Source organism: Vombatus ursinus, unplaced genomic scaffold (assembly GCF_900497805.2).
Source record: "Vombatus ursinus unplaced genomic scaffold, bare-nosed wombat genome assembly UNPS02015255.1, whole genome shotgun sequence".
Taxonomy (NCBI): Eukaryota; Metazoa; Chordata; class Mammalia; order Diprotodontia; family Vombatidae; genus Vombatus; species Vombatus ursinus.
Window position 1 is genome coordinate 29101359 of NW_020955033.1, and position 19297 is coordinate 29120655.

Here is a 19297-nt window from a genome sequence, read left to right on the forward strand (position 1 = left end):
AGATAGATAGATAGATAGATAGATAGATAGATAGATAGATAGATAGATAGAAAAAATAGCTCTTTTCTTTTGGATCAAAAAGGCCTACCTTGGGAATAATGATAATATAGTAATAAGAAGGCACTTGCTGACAATTGTTCCTACATTCCCAGGAATCTACTGACACAAAGAGCCCCCTTTCCCAATTATATTAGGCACAGAAAAAGCAGCTTTTTCTCTAATTTTGATTTGACCCAAGCTCTTTATCATTAAATCAAAACAAAGATGAAAAATACCATGTAATTTAAAAATTCAGACAAATTGAAGAAGGTAAGGAAAACCATCAGACTATTTAGGTATGGCCTAAATGACATTACTTATGAATATGAAGTGAAGGTGATGAATAGATTTAAGGGATTAGATCTGATAGATGGAGTAGCTGAAGAACTATGGACTGAAGTTCACAATATTGGACAGCAGACAGCAACAAAAAGTATCCCAAAGAAAAAAGTAGAACAAGAAAGCAAAATGGTTTTTTGATGAGGTTTTTAAGATAGCTGAGGAAGAAGGAAAGCAAAAGAAAAGGGACAAAGGGAAAGATATACCCAAAAGAATACAGAATTCCAGAGAATAGCAAGGAGAGATAGGAAGGTTTTCTTAAAGGAGAAGTACAAAGAAGTAGAAGAAAATAATAGAATGGGAAAGACAAGAGATCTCTTCAAGAAAATTAGAGCTATCAAGGGAATGTTTCATGCAAAAATGGGCATGATAAAAGACAAAAATGGTAGAGACTTAACAGAAATGGAAGAAATTAAGAAGAGGTGACAAGAATTTACAGAACTATACAAGAAAGATCTTAACATAACTGATAACCACAATGGTGTGGTTATTGATCTACAGCTAAACATCTAGAGAATGAAATCAAGTGGACCTTAGGAAGCATTGCTAACAATAAGGCTAGTGGAGGTGATGGAATTCCAGCTCAGTTGTTTAAAATCCTAAATGATAATACTGTTAAAGTGCTACAATCAATATGGCAGCAAATTTGGAAAAATTAACAGTGGCCACTGAATTGGAAAAGATCAGTTTATGTCCCAATCTTAAAGAAGGACAATGCCAAAGAATGTTCAAATTACCAAACAATCGCACTCATTTCACATACCAGCAAGGTTATGCTTAAGATTATGCAAACTAGGGTTCAGCAATATGTGAAATAAGAATTACCAGAAGCGTAGGCTGGGTTTCTAAAAGGCAGAGGAACTAGAGACCAAATTGCCAACATTCACTGGATTATAAGCAAAGGAGTTTCAAAAAACATTTATTTCATTGGCTACACTAATGCCTTTGATTGGGTAGATGAGTTACAAAATGTGATTGAGGGGGCAGCTAGGTGGCGCAGTGGATAGAGCACTGGCCCTGGAGTCAGGAGGATCTGAGTTCAAATGTGGCCTCAGACACATAACACTTAATAGCTGTGTGACTCTGGGCAAGTCACTTAAACCCAATTGCCTCACCAAAAATAATAATAATAATAATAATAATTTTTAAAATGTGATTGAAAGAGATAAGAATACCAGATCATCTTACTTGTCTGCTGAGGAACCTGTACACAGGTCAAGAATTAACAATTAGAACCAAACGCGGAACAACTAATTGGTTAAAGATTAGGAGAGAGGTGAAAAAAAAAGCTATATATTGTCACCTTATTTATTTAACTTATATGGAAGATACATCATGAGAAAAGCCAGGCTGGATGAATCAAAAGCCAGAATTAAGGTTTCTGGGAGAAATATCAATAATCTCAGATATGCAGACAATACCACTCTGATGACAAAAAGTAAAAGATGAATTAAGAAGCCTCTTGACAGTAAAAGAGGAGAGTGCAAAAGCCAGCTTGAAAATAAATATCAAAAAAAATTAAGATCATGGCAACTAGTCCCATCACTTTCTGGCAAATAGAGGGAGAAAAAGTGGAAGCAGTATCAGATTTTATATTCTTGGACTCAAAGATCACTGCAGACTAATAACTGGAGTCATGAAATTAAAGGATGCTTGCTCTTTGGAAAGAAAACTATGGCAAATCTGGACAGCATACTAAAAAGCAGAAATACCACCTTGCTGATCAAGGTCTATATAGTCAAAGTTATGGTTTTTTCCAGTAGCAACATATGGATGTGAGAGTTGGATTATACTTATTGAGAACTCATTTTAAGTATAATATCAGATGTTGGTAAACTGCAACAGTTGAAGAACAACTGAAACTTTCAACTCATACAAAGGCCCCTTGAAGATTAATTTAAAAATCTGTATCACGTATAGCTGAACTGGCTTTTTGCATAGGTAGATGGCTAAAAAGTTCTAACATCTCTCCAATCATGTTTTCAGACTCCTACTGAGATAATTAGGACTACATGATCTGTGCGGGTTTTTTTTTTAACTAACTCTGTTTCTGTCCTATGAAAGATGAATTGGATTTGCCAAGACAGAGAGAAGAGGTGTGAATATATAAATAAGCTCATTACCATAGTCTTCCCTAACTGATCTGGTAGTTGCTGATTTTGTCCTTCTGGAGACTCTTATTATACATGTATAATGTGGATACCTCATCACTTAGCTCTTGATTACATACTACCCAGAATTCTCAGCACCTTAGGGTAGACCAGGGCATATAGAAGGATTTTCTTTGTAGGCCAAAAAATTACCGTTTGGGGCAGCTAGGTGGTGCAATAGATAGACCACCAGCCCTGGAGTCAGGAAGACCTGAGTTCAAATGCAGCCTCAGACACATAACACATAACACTTACTAGCTGTGTGACTCTGGGCAAGTCACTTAACCCCAAATTGCCTCCCCCCAAAAAAAATTACCCTGGTTTAAGACACCCACTTAAAACCATAGCTCATGAGTCATGATATGTCTAAATTTATTAGCCAATCAGAGGACATACTACCTCAAAACAAAAGGCATTTGGTCAAAGAGCACAGTAAAAAAGAAATTGTCAATTAAAGATCCTTCTTCCCTCCTGAACACATAGTATATACTCTCCCATGGGTTATCATACCAATAGTGGTGACAAGCACAGATAGAGAGAACACATATGACCAGGGAACACACAAAGACAGGACAACTCACACCTACAAAGCTATAAGGTTGCTGATTCCTCTGGTGATGTCATCATACTCTTCTCTGTTGAATATCACCTGGGTAGGGGAGTCAAATCTCCATTGGGTCTCACTTTATTTCTTTTGAGTATCTCTGGTTATCAGGATGCTGTCTGCTACCACTTTTCCACCATGACTTCTACAAAAACCCACTTCACCCCACAAATTGTCTTTAATTAAAATACAAAGTTAGGCAAGAACAAAAGCTAAGTAAAGAATGCAACATTATTGCCCTTCATCCTCTGGGACCATGTTCCTACTTTTATTACACAGTAGCCTCAAAAACAATAACAACAACAACCTGGCTCTTGTACTGTATTGCAGCCAATGCAAAACCTTAATGTTTCCCTGCCTATTGTTTTCTAATTGTTTCTTGTGTCAGTCTTGTTCCCCCAGATAGACTGTAAGCCCCTTTGGAGCAGAAGTATGTTATGTAATTATCCTCTATCCTCCATAAAGCCAATCTTATGGCAGGAATTCAACCTTTAATTCTTGCTGATTAACTGATTGGTTAAGAGCTGGTTATGTGCTTCATAATCAACTAAACCAAGAAAACAAGTATTTATATAGTTACACCTCACCGCACTCCGTGATGTAATACAGTCTCCTGTTACTAAGGATTTATTTGGCCACTGAGTCAGGGCTAATCTAGACAGTAAATGGCAATATTCTTCTATTTCTATATTTTCACCCTCTCAGTGGAATCTGAATTATGTTGTTACTGAACCTGCTCCTTCTCTCTAAGCACATGTATCATGAGCTCCAGGCTGCTAGTGTCACTCACCTAATCTCAGGCATTACATATTGCATGCACTAGAATTTCTAAATAAAAATACCTTGCAGTCTTCCAGGGTTACCTTAGACAGCATGCAGCATAGTAATCCAATCCAGAAGGTCACAAAGGCACAGGTTAATAGTTCTATTTAACAATATCCTCCTCATGGTGAGTTGGATTTTTTTCCCCTCGACTATTCTCAAATGCCCTTTCTTTAATCAAAATGAGACCTCAGCATATATTCACAAATCCTAATTTGCTCTATCTAGACAGTTGTAAAATCATTTTTGCCCATTTCTAACTCTATTATTTATATTTATATGTTATAGGTTATATTTATATACATCTGGAAGAGAACAATGACACAATGGATCAAGAATTCTCTTTAGAAAACCACTCTCACAATAAGCACAAATTGTTAGCATTTATCATCATATGATGTAATTGTATAAAAGCCTTTTCTCGCCTCACTCCCATAAGGTACTGTTCTATTACATTATAATGACAAATGGCAAAATGTTTTGCATGACATTTAAGCTATTATGGAATTCTAGAGGGACTGCTATAATGCTACCAAAGTTTTCTGATAAGCAGCTTCAACTGAATTCCAGTATCTCAATTCCTAACTCAATGGATATCTTACCTTTGCAATGTTTATTTCTAGCAAAACAATTTCCCTCTGAACCCAACTATATCATAAGGTCAAGACATTAAGGAGAAAACATGCCACTGTATATCTGAAGAAATACTAGTTAAATAGTTGGCTTTGTGACCAATGTAAAACTTAAGTTTTGGCTTAAGGCAGAAAAGTTAGATATAGAGCCAACTCTCTATTATCCCCCCAGTAATAGAACAACTCAATTGAATAATTGAGAGTTACAAGGTTCTAGTCCACTGTTGGGAAGAAAAGGGGATCTTTGCAGAAAAATTAGACTAGCCATTAATGCAAAGCAATAGGCCTTTTATTATTGGTGCAGTTTCACAAGGGAAGGCTTATGGCAGAACATGATACCCAAGTGCATGAAAAAGAGAAACAGAATCTAGGAAACATCATGATTCTAGTCCTGGCAAGACAAGAATACAGTTAGAATCAAGAGAGGTCAGAATACACATGATCTGGACTTTAGATACAATCATTCAAAGGATCATAATTTTAAAATTGAATCTTAGACAATCATCTCATCCAACCCTCTCATTTTACAGATGAGAAACAGAGAGATTCAATGGCTTGCACCAAATCACACAGCTGATAAGTGACAGAAGAAGGATTTCAACCCATGTTTTCTAACTCCAAAGCCATGCTCTTTTCACTCTCCTGCAGAATGAAGAAAGGAATGGAGTGAGAGGTGACCTCCAGATCTGATGCCCAGATCATGCCATGCTTTCATCAATTCTCCCCAATTCAGTGCAGGTACAATTGGGTCAGTCTCCTACAATGGCTCAATTGGTAATGCAAAACAGGTGCACCTGATTGGTTTCCCAATCAATCAATAAGCATTTATTAAGGTCTTACTATGTTTCAGATTCTATGTTAAGCTCCGGGAATACAAAGAAAAGTGAAAACAATTCCTCTCTTTCAGGAGTTAACATTCTAATGGAGGACACAACATGCAAACTATGTGCATAGCAGATATACACAGGATAAATCAGAGATAATCTCAGAAGAAAGACAATGTTGTGAGCAAGAAAGCACCAAGTGGAGCTTTTCTAACATGGACGGTTCAAGACATAGAAGATTCCAGTCAAGAAAAGGGGCACATCCAGAGCAGAAAGTCTGTTGCAAGAAAACCTAGATCCAGATAATCCCAAATCTCATATTTACCAATGCTGTCAAATCCCAATTAACTTTGGTGAAGAGTGGTTTTTTCCAAGGGATTATCTGCCTCCAATGCTTTCCTCCATTTCCTCCAAGTCTCAGATTACTTATTTGATCTGTATTTCACTCCTCTTTGAATTAAATGCACCTGTTTATGCATATGTGCTATTGTATGCATTAATTCTTTGATATTTATCAGGTGGAGAAAATTGCTCTGAAGAAACAGTTTTTCCATGTTAGGAATTCTTTACTGAAAACCATTGTTCCTTCTTTTAGAAGCTTCAGCAAATGCTACCTAAAAACACAAAAATTCTATGATTGCCTTTGGAGAGGCACAAGAAACAAATTAAGAAGTTTAAAAATACTAATGCAGTCAAACGGCTTTTGCCACTTCATGACAATAGCTATTTTCTATACTGTCATTTTACCATATAGCAAAATTTCAAAATACTAAATTATTTATATTGTATTTGTGTCATATAACAATGACAGTCATAATTATGGACATTCATCATTCAGGTATCACATAAAGGATAACGGAGCTATAGAATTCAGAAATTGTGCATCTTCTTTGGCAATTTTCCTTTTACAGGGAAAGAGGAAATCATGGAGAGGAGGTTCCAGCTTCCACTGTACATAGAAAAATACAAACTCCTCAGCCTGGTAGTTGAAGCCCTCCACAATCTTGTTCCCATCTTTCCTTCCAGTTTATTTCTTATTACTCTCCTTTATGTATTCTCCCTTCCAGTAAACTGACTTGCTAACTGTTCCCTATACAGGACATTCCTTCACCTACTTCAGTATCTTCTCACTAATGGTCCCCCATGTCTAAAATATACTCCCTCCCACCTTTCGGAATTTCCAGCTTCTTTCAAAACACAGTGAAGATACCACTTTTTATATATGGGCCTCTGGATTCCCACCCTCACCTTGACACCTAGCTCCTAGTGTTAATACTCTCTCCCTCTTGAAACTACTTTTCATTCTTTTTATACACTTAGTATTTACCTATTTATGTAAAGTACTATGCTTTATCCTCCTAAATAGAGTGTAAGCTCTCTGCCTTTCCTGACCCCAAGACTGCCCAAACCCCAACAACGGACCCCATCAGGGAAGTACAATGGCAACTCCTGGGCCTCAGATACCCTATCTTCTCTTCCATTTGGAAAGATATGACTGCTCATAAACCAATGGGATAGGGAGTCAACAACTCTAATCCTTCCTGATGGATGACCCCCAGAACTTCACCATCTGCCCTATCACTGAGTCTTCTGGTATTCTAAGTCTTACCATCTGGCTTGTCTCTATATTCTCCAATAACCTCCTCCCACTATCATCTGAGCTGCTAACATGCCTTAAGGAACCCTGGGCCAGGCACCTTGTAGATGAATTCTCTTTTACATGTTATCCCCTCAATTAGAGCCTGAACTTCTTAAAGGCAGGATCTGACTTTCTATTTGTATCTCTAGTACTTAGCACATTACTCAGCACATAGTGCTTAATAAATGCTTTGTCATTCCTTCATTCATTCATCTTTATATTCCCAGTTTTTAGTGTGTTATTTGGCATGATATATAAGCAGACACTTTAAAGGTATTTGAGTAATTGTAAAATAACGAATAAAATTATAAAAATAAAATAAAGAAAGAACAATAATAAAAATAATGAATAATTAGTATACAGAAGTAGTGTGGTATAGTAGATAGAGCACCAGTAAGGCCTAGGTTCAACTTTTGCCTCTGGTACATGCCAGCTATGTGACCCTAAGTCAATCATTTAATCTCTTATTGCTCTGGGCAACTCTTTAAGATTATAAATTGCAAAGATGCTGATCTGTATTGGGAGAGAGATTTTCCTCATATGGGAATTCCCAGTACCAATGAAAATCTATTTTCTATCCCTATCCTTAACCCTAGACCTAGGCCGATTAAAGTATACATTGTTGTAACACATGAGAGCCTTGTAGTTGTATGATAAAATTAAACAATACTATATTACAATAACTGAAATCATTTACTTAATATTTTATTTATAGGCTGCTAATATTTAAATACATATTTTACATTTTATAAGGAGTATCCCTAAAATCTTTAGGGAAAAAAGAAATCTAAAATTGCATTAAGATGTTTGGGGTGCCCTTTATATGGTAAATAACTATACCTAATTTAAATTTATGTAATGTACACATGTAATTTGTATATTAGCAATGCATATAAAATACTAAACAAGGTGATTGAGTTCCTAGAAAGCAATTAATTTTTCCTCAGGCCTCCAAACTGTACAGGCATTGCCTGACAGGAAAATAATGGGCACAGTAATTGGCAACTATAAATACTACCTACCAATAACAAGGAAACACCCAGGCCAGTGAAACCATTGTTAGTGTACAACTTCTCTCATGCTAAGAAATTATAAAATGAAAGGCCTGTTGTTATGGTTACAGAAACCTCTGGTCCTTGCCTGGCAGATGAAGACCAGAGTAGGATCCAGATGGCAGACAATTTTTCCCTAACTTCATGTATAACCCTTTTCAAAAGCAATTTCAATTTTACTCTTTGTTTGCTTCCCTAAATTCCTGGTGTTTTAAGTGATCCTAGCTAGAAATAAATGCCTAGATGTCATTTTTTTTTTCCACCAAGAGTGTGGGGCCTATCTATTTTTACAAAAGACTTCACATTCTTTGTGCCAGTGAAATGCTCAGAGAGAACAAAAAAGGAAGAGAAATTATGAAAAAGGAAGAGTCTGCTGAAAAAGGAAAGACAGTGTGTGTGTGTGTGTGTGTGTGTGTGTGAGTGTCTATGCATGTGCAAAGGAAAGAAGAAGAAAAAAGTAGGAGGTTAAGGAATGAATAGAAGGATTTCCACCACCCACCCACCTACATTCTAGCTTATAGCTACATAAACCTGATTATTTATGTGTGGGACAAAAAAAAAGGTTTGCATATATGATTACCTAGTATAGTAGAAAGAATCCTGAATTTGGAGTCAAAAGACATAGATCCAAAGTCCAGCTCTATCACTTCTTGCCTGTCGGCCCTCCAACAGATTACTTCATATCTCTGGGCCTCGGTTTCCTCATCTGTGAAATGAAGGGGTTGGATAAGATCATAACATCATATGTTTAGGGCTTGAAGGGACCTCAGAGATTGTCTGATCTATCCCCTCCCTCAGCCCCTGCTTTTATAGAGAAGGAAACACTACAAGATCCAAACCTCCACCCAAACCAGAAAGCTTATGAGCAATTTTCCCATAAATATTTCTATTTAGAACACTACCATCTTCCCAGGCACACAGGATTGCACTTGCAGCCTCAGAGTGTGATACGTCTCTCTGTCATTTTCCATCTCCAATTATTTTTGAAGTCTTTTTTAAATAGAAGCATAACTGGAGTGATGGGGCCAAATGTGTACCCTTTGTACCCTTGCTAAAGGCGATGTGTGACAAGAAGCTCCTGGTTAGTCCCTTGGTCCCTATAAGGGGTGAGAAGAAACAGAAAGATGAGAGAGAGTGGGGTCAAGTTCTGACATTAGCTTGGGAAGAAACAAGAACGTTCAGTCTTAAGTGACTCAGGCCATGGATTATTATATTCCATATTTGTCAATGGACAATTTTGAATCTTTTATGTTGCATTAAGAATTTCTTTTTTGAGGCTGATACTATAAGCAAATTGGGAGAGCAAGGAATAGTTTACCAGTCAGATTTATGCAGAACAGAAGAATTCATCGCTATCCACATCCAAAGAAATATCTATGGAGTTGGAATACAAATGGAAGCATACTATTTGCTATTTTTTTTCTTCTGTTGTGTTTTGTTTCCTCTTTCTGGTGGTTCTTCCTATTGGTTCTAATTCTTACTTACAACATCACTAATGTGAAAATATGGTTAATAGGAATGTATATATATAGTCTATATCAGATTGCGTACTGTCTTGGGAAGGGAGATGTGGAGGGAGGGGGAGAAAAATTTAAACTCAAAAGCTTATAGAAGTGATTGTTGATAAATCAAAATAAGTCAACTAAAAAAATAAAAAGGAAAAAATATGAACTGGAATCCTCTTACTCCAGATCTAACATTCTTTCCACAATACAATGTTGCCTCTTTGATATTTCAACTCCTGCATCATAAATTCAAATTTTGAGCCCCAAAACAAAATACTAAAATTAGAAAGCACTGCCTTGCCCTTAATTATGGAAGAAAACATTCTCCAATAAAACAAATCCACTAACCCTTTCATCTCAATATCAAATCTTAGCAAATCATGGGCTGATTGAGCAGTATTTCTAACTACATTGGTATTTCTTGGATATGAGACAACAATATCAAATGATGTTTACAATCAAATGGTTGTTCAGGTAGTCTCTTCTTAGTCTACACATCCCACTTTATTCTTACTTGTTTCCTCATTCAATCAATTCAACTGAGCTACAGGTGTAACCCCAACAAAACAATTGTTATCCAGAAGAATTTACACCTCTATCAAGTATATTAGTGTGCCTATCTTCTCAAAGCCCCTCCAATACCTACTATTCCTATTTTTTGTCATCTTTGAAAATTTGTTAGGTGTGAAGTAAAACTTCAAAGTTTACATTTCTTATTACAAGTGATCTGGGTCATGCTTTTATGTGGTCATGATATGGCAAAAGAAGTTAAGAATTCTTTTTGAAAATTATCTGTTCCTATCCTTTGATCAATTATCTATTAGGAAATAGTTATTTGCATCATTTATTTAAAGGGTAGATAGGTGGTACAGTGGATAGAGGGCCAGGCCTGAAGTCAGAAAGACTCATCTTCCTGAGTTCAAATCTGACCTCAGACATTTATTAACGGCGTGAATCTGGGTAAGTCATTTGCCTCAGTTCCTCATCTGTAAAAAATGAGCTGGAGAAGGAAATGGCAAACCCCTCCAGTATTTTTACCAAGAAAATTACAAATGGGGTCACAAAGAGTCAGACACAACTGAACAACAACATTATTTATTTAAATTAATTCTCTACATATCTTGAATATCAGATGTTTATGGTTTATGAGTGATGTTTATGAATATTTTATTCAAACTTTATTCAACAATTTTCTTCATATTACTTCAGCACTGATTTTGTTCATGCAAAAGTTTTTTGACTTTATGTAATCACATTTTTTCTACTTTGTCTTCTAATGTGGGAAACATATTTTGCATCCTACTACTTTACTGAAATTGTTCATCATTTCAATTAGTCTCGTTATTGATTCTCTGAGGTTTTCTAAGTAAACTATCTGCAAATAGGGAAAACTGTGTCTACAATTTGTGGGGTTTATACACTTAATTTTGTTTTATAGCCATAATTAGTATTTTTAGACTCATGTCAAATGATACTGGGGAAAGGAGGCATCCCTGTTTTGTCTCTGTTTGCACAAGGAAAGCTCCTAGTGTTTGTCCATTATAAATAATGCCAGCTCTAGTTTCTAGATATATATACTTTTGATGATATTAAAAAAATAGCCCAGCTATGCCTATGTTTTGCTTTTATAACAAAATGTGTCATGTATATTGTCAAAGGCTATTTCTGTGTACATAAATATGACTTTTATTTTAAATGTTTACATGATAAATTGTGTAAATTTTCCCTAATGTTGAATCACCCTTGCATCACTGGTATGATTCCAACTTGGACTTAATTTATCTACAGATCAATAACAAGCATTTATTAAACACCTACCACATGTCAGGCACTGTGCTGTGCACTGGAGATAAAAGACAAATATTCTAGAAGAACAGACAACATGTACACATATCAATATATGCAATATATGTACAAAATAAATGTAAGTGATAACTTTCAGAATATATTGTTATAGTTCCCTAGGTAAGATTTTATTTTTAAATTTTATGTCAATATTAGTCATTGAAATTATCTATGGTTCTCTTTTTCTTTTTTGTCTCTCGTTGGCTGGGTATCCAGTGTATATTACTCTCATAAAAGAAATTTAGCAGAATTCCATCTTAGTCTATTTTCGAAAACAATTTTTGTCACATAAGCATCAATTGTTCTTTAAATAATATAATTCAATAGCAGGTCATTCTGTACCATTGTTTTGGGCCTTTGGCAGTCCATTTATGAATTGTTTGCCTTCTTTTTTTTGAGATTCAGTGTTAGTTCAGATCTCTATTTCTTGTTTGATTAATTTTTGCATTTTATATTTTTTCTAAGTAATCATCCATTTTAAATTCTAAGTTTTACTGGCACATAATTGTATAGTTTTTGTGCTTTCTCCTTATTTCTTCTGTGTTGTGAATTTACCTTAAGAATTCCTCTATGTTGTGAATTCACCTTGATAATTTTTATTTTGTTAATTTTATTTTCCTCCATGATTTTTAATCATTATTTAATATATTATCAATTTTCTTAGCTTTGACACACAAAAAAGCAGCTTTTATTTTTATTTGTCATTTCTATAGTCTCTTTAAAAAATTTTCAAGCTTTCTTCTTTTATATTTGATTTAAGATAATTTACATATTTCAATTGATTCTCCATTTTTTGTTTATACAAGCTTTCGGATAATGAGATCATTTTCTGTCATTTTGTCTTTAAAAGAATTCCCTTGTGTTGACTTTAAGTTTTTCCCCTTCTTGTTTTTGCTATTTTATTTGCCTTGTGGAGTGTTTTTCTTGTTCATTTGAGATAGTCAGGGAGAAGAAATTTTAAGCTATTTCTCACTCTGCCTTCTCGAGTTCCTCCATGTCTTTTCAATTCTACCAACACAATAACTTTCACTCACGTAGCCACCATCCTCATTTGGGCCCTCATCATAATTCACCTGGACAACTGCAATATGAGAGAGTCAGTGAGGTGTACTATCCCACACTATGACAGATTATTCTTGTGGAAAAGGTAGAGGCATGTGGGCTAAATGATATTACAGTTGAGAGCTAGTAGAATGGCCAAACTCAAAAAAATCATTATAGATTCAATGTCATCTTGTTGGTATGTGTTTGGCCCTGTACTGTTTTAATATTTTTACTAGGCACTACAGTAAAGGCATAGATGGTCCACATATCACATTTAGAGATAATACTGGAAGATGGAAGAGATACTTAGTATGTTGGATGGCAGGGTCACTATCCAAAAAGATCTTTACCTACCGGACCACTGGGTCAAATCCTATAAGGTAAAATTTAATAGGCATAAATGTTAAGTCTTACACTTGGGTTCAAAATTCGAATTCAAAATTAAATAGTGAAGGGAGCGGGGAGAGGAAGAAGGGTGGTGTGGCTACATTACCTTTTTCTGCAGTTTGCCCAAAAAAGATCTGAAATATTAAGCTCAATGTGGGTCCAAATAGTATTATAGTAGCCTAAAAAGAGAATGCAGCCTTAGAATGCATTAAGATAGCCCTAGCAGCTGATAATCATGCTGTATTCTACTCTGGGTTTGATTCTGGGCACTACATTTTAATTATAGAGCAATATTGTCAAACTCAGAAATGGGGGCCACTAATTCATATGTAAGGATTCCTGCAGGTAGCATACTCACTTAGTTTTAAAATGTAATGTTTTCTATGCTTTGTTGCATTTTTATTTATTTTCTTTAATATTTCCCAGTTACATTTCATTCTGGTTCTGGCCACACTATAGAGTATTGTGGCCTACACTTTGTCACTTCTGTTTTAGAACATTCAGAGAAGAGCATTCAGAATTGTGAAAGGCCTCAAGTCCATGATAGACTAAGCTCATGGTTAGCCTAGAAAACACGATTTAAAGATCTAGGACTAAGTTGTCATTTGTCCTTTGTTTTCTAAGAGGACCAATGATATTACAGGGTGATGTCTTGATTTCTGTGTGAACTGGATTTAAGTGAGGCAGAGTTGCACAAAGTCATCATCCTCACTTTCTCTTTCAGAGTCATCAGAGTCCAGTGGTAAAACAAAATCAGGTTGACTGGTGATATGCTGGGATTCGGTGGATGACCTTGGTGCCTCAATGTCTGACCAAACTCTAAGTGCTCCATAGCTCCTGCTTCAGCCAGCTTCCTGGACATTGGAATGAATTGTTCTCATCCACCCATTCCACCAGGGAAGGTCTTCACATGCTTGGGGTAGACACCCCCCAGCTCACCAATGAGTGGGTTACCCTTAGCCTGGTGGCTGATCTGCATGCTACAGCTTCTTGAAGCCATGAGTGAGAGTTGAGTGCCAGGTAAACATCAAAGGTGAATGAACAAACCTGAAAAGGGCTCAGTAAGCCCTCACACCAGCAGTACTAGTCTTCCTTGAATGCCTACTGCCAGGATTAAGTACGGTGCCTGGCACATAGTAAGCACTTAATAAAAGTCAGTTGACTGACTGATTAACTGACACAATAGATGTGTTCAAGTGTTTGAAAGACTGATTAGACTTGTTCTGTTTGTCCCTAGAAGGCAAAACTAGGAGCAATAGGTGTGAGCTGCAGTGTTAAATTAAGTTTATCATTGGGGAAACCTTTTTAACATTTACAACTATTCAAAAGGGGAATGGGCTGCCTCAGGAGGAAGTGGGTCCCTCTCCCCTCAGCGGTGTGCTGGTAAATGTTTAACTACTGTCTTTCTGAAAGAAAAAAAATGTACACACGTTTACATTTAATTCACATTATTGATAATTTCTCTGTCATTTTCCTAAATCTAAACAATCAATAGATCCATACAGAATTGGCAAATTAATAAACCATAAATGATTACACTGAAGATTTAACAATCAGCTGGCTCCAGCAAACCCCAGTGCCCTTTCATTGGAGGTCTTCAGCAGAAGCTGGGTGACCACTCCCTGAGTATGTCATAGGTGGGGATCCTTTTTCAGGTATGGGTTGGACCAGACAGACACCAAGATTCCTTCCAACTCTAAATTCTGAGATTCATGCACTCTATAATCCAGCCAAAATGGTATATTAAGCTTCTGAGTTCCGTGACTTTCGTAGTTCCATCTCCCATCCCTCTGCCTTTTCGCAGGCTGTTGTTCTACATGCCTAGAATGCATTTTCTTCTCACCTGCACCTCTTAAAGCTCACTAGCCCTAATAAGCATTCCCTACCCAAACCAGACTGAATGGAATTTCCCCAACCATAGTCCATCTTAAATTCAACACATCTAAAGCAAAACTCATCTTTCTCCTAAAACCCTCTTCTCTTCTTAACCTCCCTGTTACTGTCCAGGGGACCACCATCCTCCCAGTCACCCAGGCTAACAACCTAAGCGTCGTCCTCAATTTCTCTTACATCCCCCAATATCCAATGTGTTGCCAAGTGCTGTCAATTCACTCTTCATAAATCTCTCACATGTGCCCCCTTCCATCCTCAGAACTGCCACAAGCTTGATACAGGCTTTTATCATCTCTTGTCTAGACTATTTTAGAAGCCTTGCAGTTAATCTCCCTGACCTGAGTCTTTGCCTACCTTCATCCATCCTCTAATTAGCTATTAAAAGGATCTTCCTAAAGCACGTCTGACCATATCATCCACTCTCTAAATCCTCCTCCATTTAATAAAATCCAGTGGTTCTCTATTCGCTCCAAGATCAAATATAAAATCCTCCATTTGTTTTTTAAAGCCCTTCATGACTTGACCTCATTTCTACCTTTCCAGTCTCCTCCCGGAACCAGCTTAAACAGGCTCAAGAGCAGATTGTCAAATTTTTCCATGTGAGTTTATATACCTCATCCAATACATTACACCTCCGATCCCTGAATATTCTATAATCCAGTGACACTGGACTCCTTGTTGTTCCTCACACAAGACTCTGGGCATTTTCCCTGGCTGTTCCATATCTTGACTCTGGACATTTGCACTAGCTATACCCCAAGCTTACAATGCTCTCCCTCCTCATCACTGCCTACTGCCTTCCCTCACTTCCTTCAAGTGTCAGTTAAAATCCCACCTTACACAAAAAGTTCTTCTTGATGCCCCTTAATGCGAGTACTTTACCTCTGAATTCATCTCCAGTTTATCCTGTATACATCTTGTTTGTACATAGTTGTTCACATGTTATCACCCCCATTAGATTTCAATCTCCTTGAGAGCAGGTACTATTTTTGCCTTTCATTGTAATCCTCAGCACCTAGCACAATCCTTAATAAATGCTTGTTTACATGACTTGACAGCTTCACCCAGATCTTTGGCAGTTTTCTAAAGCACATCTCTGGGAGTAATTGCTGGCAAAAGAAGTATAAGAACTTAAAATTCAAATTTTAAAAAACGAGACTCAAGGAATTGAAAGAGGTTTGCCAGGAAGGCAGACTGATTAGCCCCTATTTTCTGAGATATGTTAACAGAGAGCAGCAACTGTCCCTTAAAAGTCTTAAAGATGGTAATAAAGAGAGGTTCAGCATCCATAAGACCAACAGAGACACCCATCAGAAAATGAAGAAGATAGCATGCACATTGGAAAACAGGACAATTACACTGCCAGGGGGCATCTGTAGCTTTGAAGTGCTGGAGGAGTAAGTTGTCTTGGTCCAGGCCTATACAAGAGCTGTCTAGGCATGTGCCCTGGAAGTACAAAGTACATACATGTACCTGACATATACATTCCTTCGCTGACGAGCCCTGATTACATACGTACTTTGTGTATTTGTCCTTTCTGCATGTTTTCTGGTCATGAATGTTCTCCTTATGTGTTCCCTCCCCACCTGGTAGTGCGGTGACCTGTGAGAGGGTACCCCGCTATGGGTTTATGACAGGAGTCTTGTCATTTGTTTTACTATAAGTTCGTTTTTTAATATTTTGTTTTACTTTGAATGTGTTCTCCGGTTGACTGATAAAAGTAACATCAGTAGGGCCTAAGAAATTATAGTTTTGAAAAAGTGCTGTCCCGCAGATTGCCTCAAACCTGGAGGTAGCTTTCTGGGGGACCTAGTTGCTACATCAACAAAACCAGCTTCTTTGTACCAGGAGTAGATGGGGTTAGCAACCCTTCTTTATAATCCAGTTTAAACCCTATCCCCATGGAGAAAACTTCATGTATATGATGAGGTCCTCAGTTCTCTTCCTTCTCTTCTTTCCTCAGTAGCCTCCCTTAATAAATACTCCATCCCACTAAACACATCCTTGATCTCTACGTGGCTCAATTCAATTCCACAATTACTCATTAAGTGCCTACTATTTGCAAGGCAGGGTACTAGATGAGAGGGACGCTAAGACAGGAATGAAGCATTCCCCAGACTTCTCTTCCCCCCTTATAAAAATCTGAAGGAATAATTTTATCTATTCTGAACTCCTTAAATCCTTCTAGTCAGGAAGTTTGGCAGCCTCGAGGATATAAGCAACTTCTGCCAGCTACCTCAGCTCCCTATATTTGATTGGCCCCCTTGTTCCCACAGTGAAGAACATTGAAGAATTCACTAATTTTGTCTAGCCCTATAGCTTTAGCAAATGTCTTTTTATGTATTTGAAAAGTTCCTTGCAGACAGTTTTCTGTTCTAATCCTCCTCAGGCATCCAAGATTCATACTCTGGAATGGTGTCTCTAGCAGTAAAGTTAGGTTAGGAGGGGGTAGCAGGAAATGGAGATCAATGGGAACAAATAGTCTCAAATCCTTTTATCCTATCTAATATCTGCCCCCTCATGTGTCCTCCATCTCTTCCTATTGTCGTCAGTGCTTCATGCTGTAGGCACCTTGTGTCCCACTACGTACCTACTCATAATAAAATACTCATCTTCTGATCCTCTCTTCTCTCCTAAACTAGTCAGTAACTGTTATCCTGATGTTCTTTTCAGACCATTTTCATGGTATCTGCTTGACCCATGCAAAACAGGAATGTTTGGCATTGGAAAAATGTTAGACTCTGCCTTCTTTATCATTCTGTTGTTCCCCCTCCCTTCTGTACCGATGGATGCTTGAGGATCTTGGGAACAGGACGGGAAGGACAGGGTCCCACTGCTGCCAATAGCATAGCTTCAAGGAGCAGTTTGCTCCTTTCCTCTCACCATAATACCCAAAATGAATACCAAGGAAGTTATTAAAAATAACTGTCGAAGGACCCCTGTGACCAAGTAGAGAACTGTGGTTCTGGATAAGAGAGCCTAGATGACACAGGGATCCCCCAACCATACAGCCCCCAGCCTTGGTCCTCTTCAGCCCCTCAACTCCATAGGGACCAAATTCAGCTGCCAAATGCTATGCTTCACTTTGGTCAGCAACTTCCGGGGGATCAGACCCCAGTTTTCACCCAGAGTCTCAAAGAGGGTAGTCAGCCAGCTCACTGGAAGTTTGGTTATGAAAGGACAGGGAATTCTGGATCTGGTAACTCAATCTCCTTCAGAACCATCTAGCATCCATTCTTCTGTGCCTTGTTTGATGCCCTGGGCCATTTCACCCAATCCCTAGCTCCACCTGAAGTAGAGAGGAATAGGGAGAGCCCCAAGAGTGATAAAGGTTTCCTATCTCTCTGCTCAGAAGATTTCTTTTTCTCCGACCCTCTCTTGCCTTCCATTACTCAGATTCCGATTTGCCTGTCCCAACCTCCCCAACAGATTCTGAGGACGTCTAGGCAGCTTCTTGCCCCACCCCCCCAATGTCAGTCTGGACACAGCCAGCCCCAGTCCACATCTTGACTTGGCAGTGTTGTCCAGAGATAACAGCTGTTATCTGCGTACTTGAGATGAGCCAAGGAGAGACTGAGTCTACCCCCATTCCAAAGTCCTCCCTAGTGCCACCCACTCCATAGCCCACCTAGCCACAGGTGGATTATATCATCTCATCCCCATCCTATCCCTCTCTGCAATACTCCTTGAGAGTTGATGAAGGCTACCTCTTCCCCTTCATCTCTTGTTGCTATGTTACAGTATTGGGAGTGAATAACAGGGCTCCCTCTTTCTCTCCCTCCCCTTCTTTTGTTGTATTTGATGTATTCCTGTGGGGCTAAATAAAGAGGGTAATGAGCAAAAAAAAAAAATAAGGAACTGCCCTTTGTGTTTCCCTGCTGAAAAATAAATGGACTGGAGACTATTTTTTCCTAGGATCAGGACCAGAGCTAAGTGTATCATCTATTAGCTAATTAATAACACTGCAATTCTACTCTCTTGTCTTAAGATGCACTTGGGTTTCTTTAAATTAGAAAAGTCTCATGACTTGTTCCAGGGACCTAGTGTATACTTTGCTTAAGATATAATGTGGGTATCAACAGATTTCTGGTATTCAGCAAATTCAATTCTCATGATTTCAAGAAAAGTTGGAACTGAAAATATAGAAAGACAGGAGAGAAGTGGACAGTTCTAAAGCAGAGACATTACATACAACACCTTGGAGAAGAGAAATGTCTCTTTGTATTTTAAATAGCTGTAATGGAACTTCCCTGATGCTTGACTAATTGAGATGTGAATTCCAACTGGAGAATCTTTATTCATGAATGATTTCAACGAAAAAAAATTAGATTTTAAATGTATTAAAATATTTTTGTTTTATAAAAGAGTTTGTTGCTCTGTATGACTCCTGTATTCATTGTATATTGTGACTTATTACTATCAGAGATTTGTAAACAGTTTCTTATTTTCATATTGAAAATGTTACTTTTGTATAATTCAAGTAAACAGCTGGGTTAATTCATGATGTTTGCCCTTTTGATAA

The 19297-nt window shown here is 37.5% G+C and overlaps 1 pseudogene; it reads left to right on the top strand.

Annotated features, from left to right (window-relative positions):
* Nucleotides 1-18398, top strand: part of LOC114031772 — a 24203-nt pseudogene extending 5805 nt beyond the window's left edge.
* Nucleotides 18399-19297: the final 899 nt, after the last annotated feature.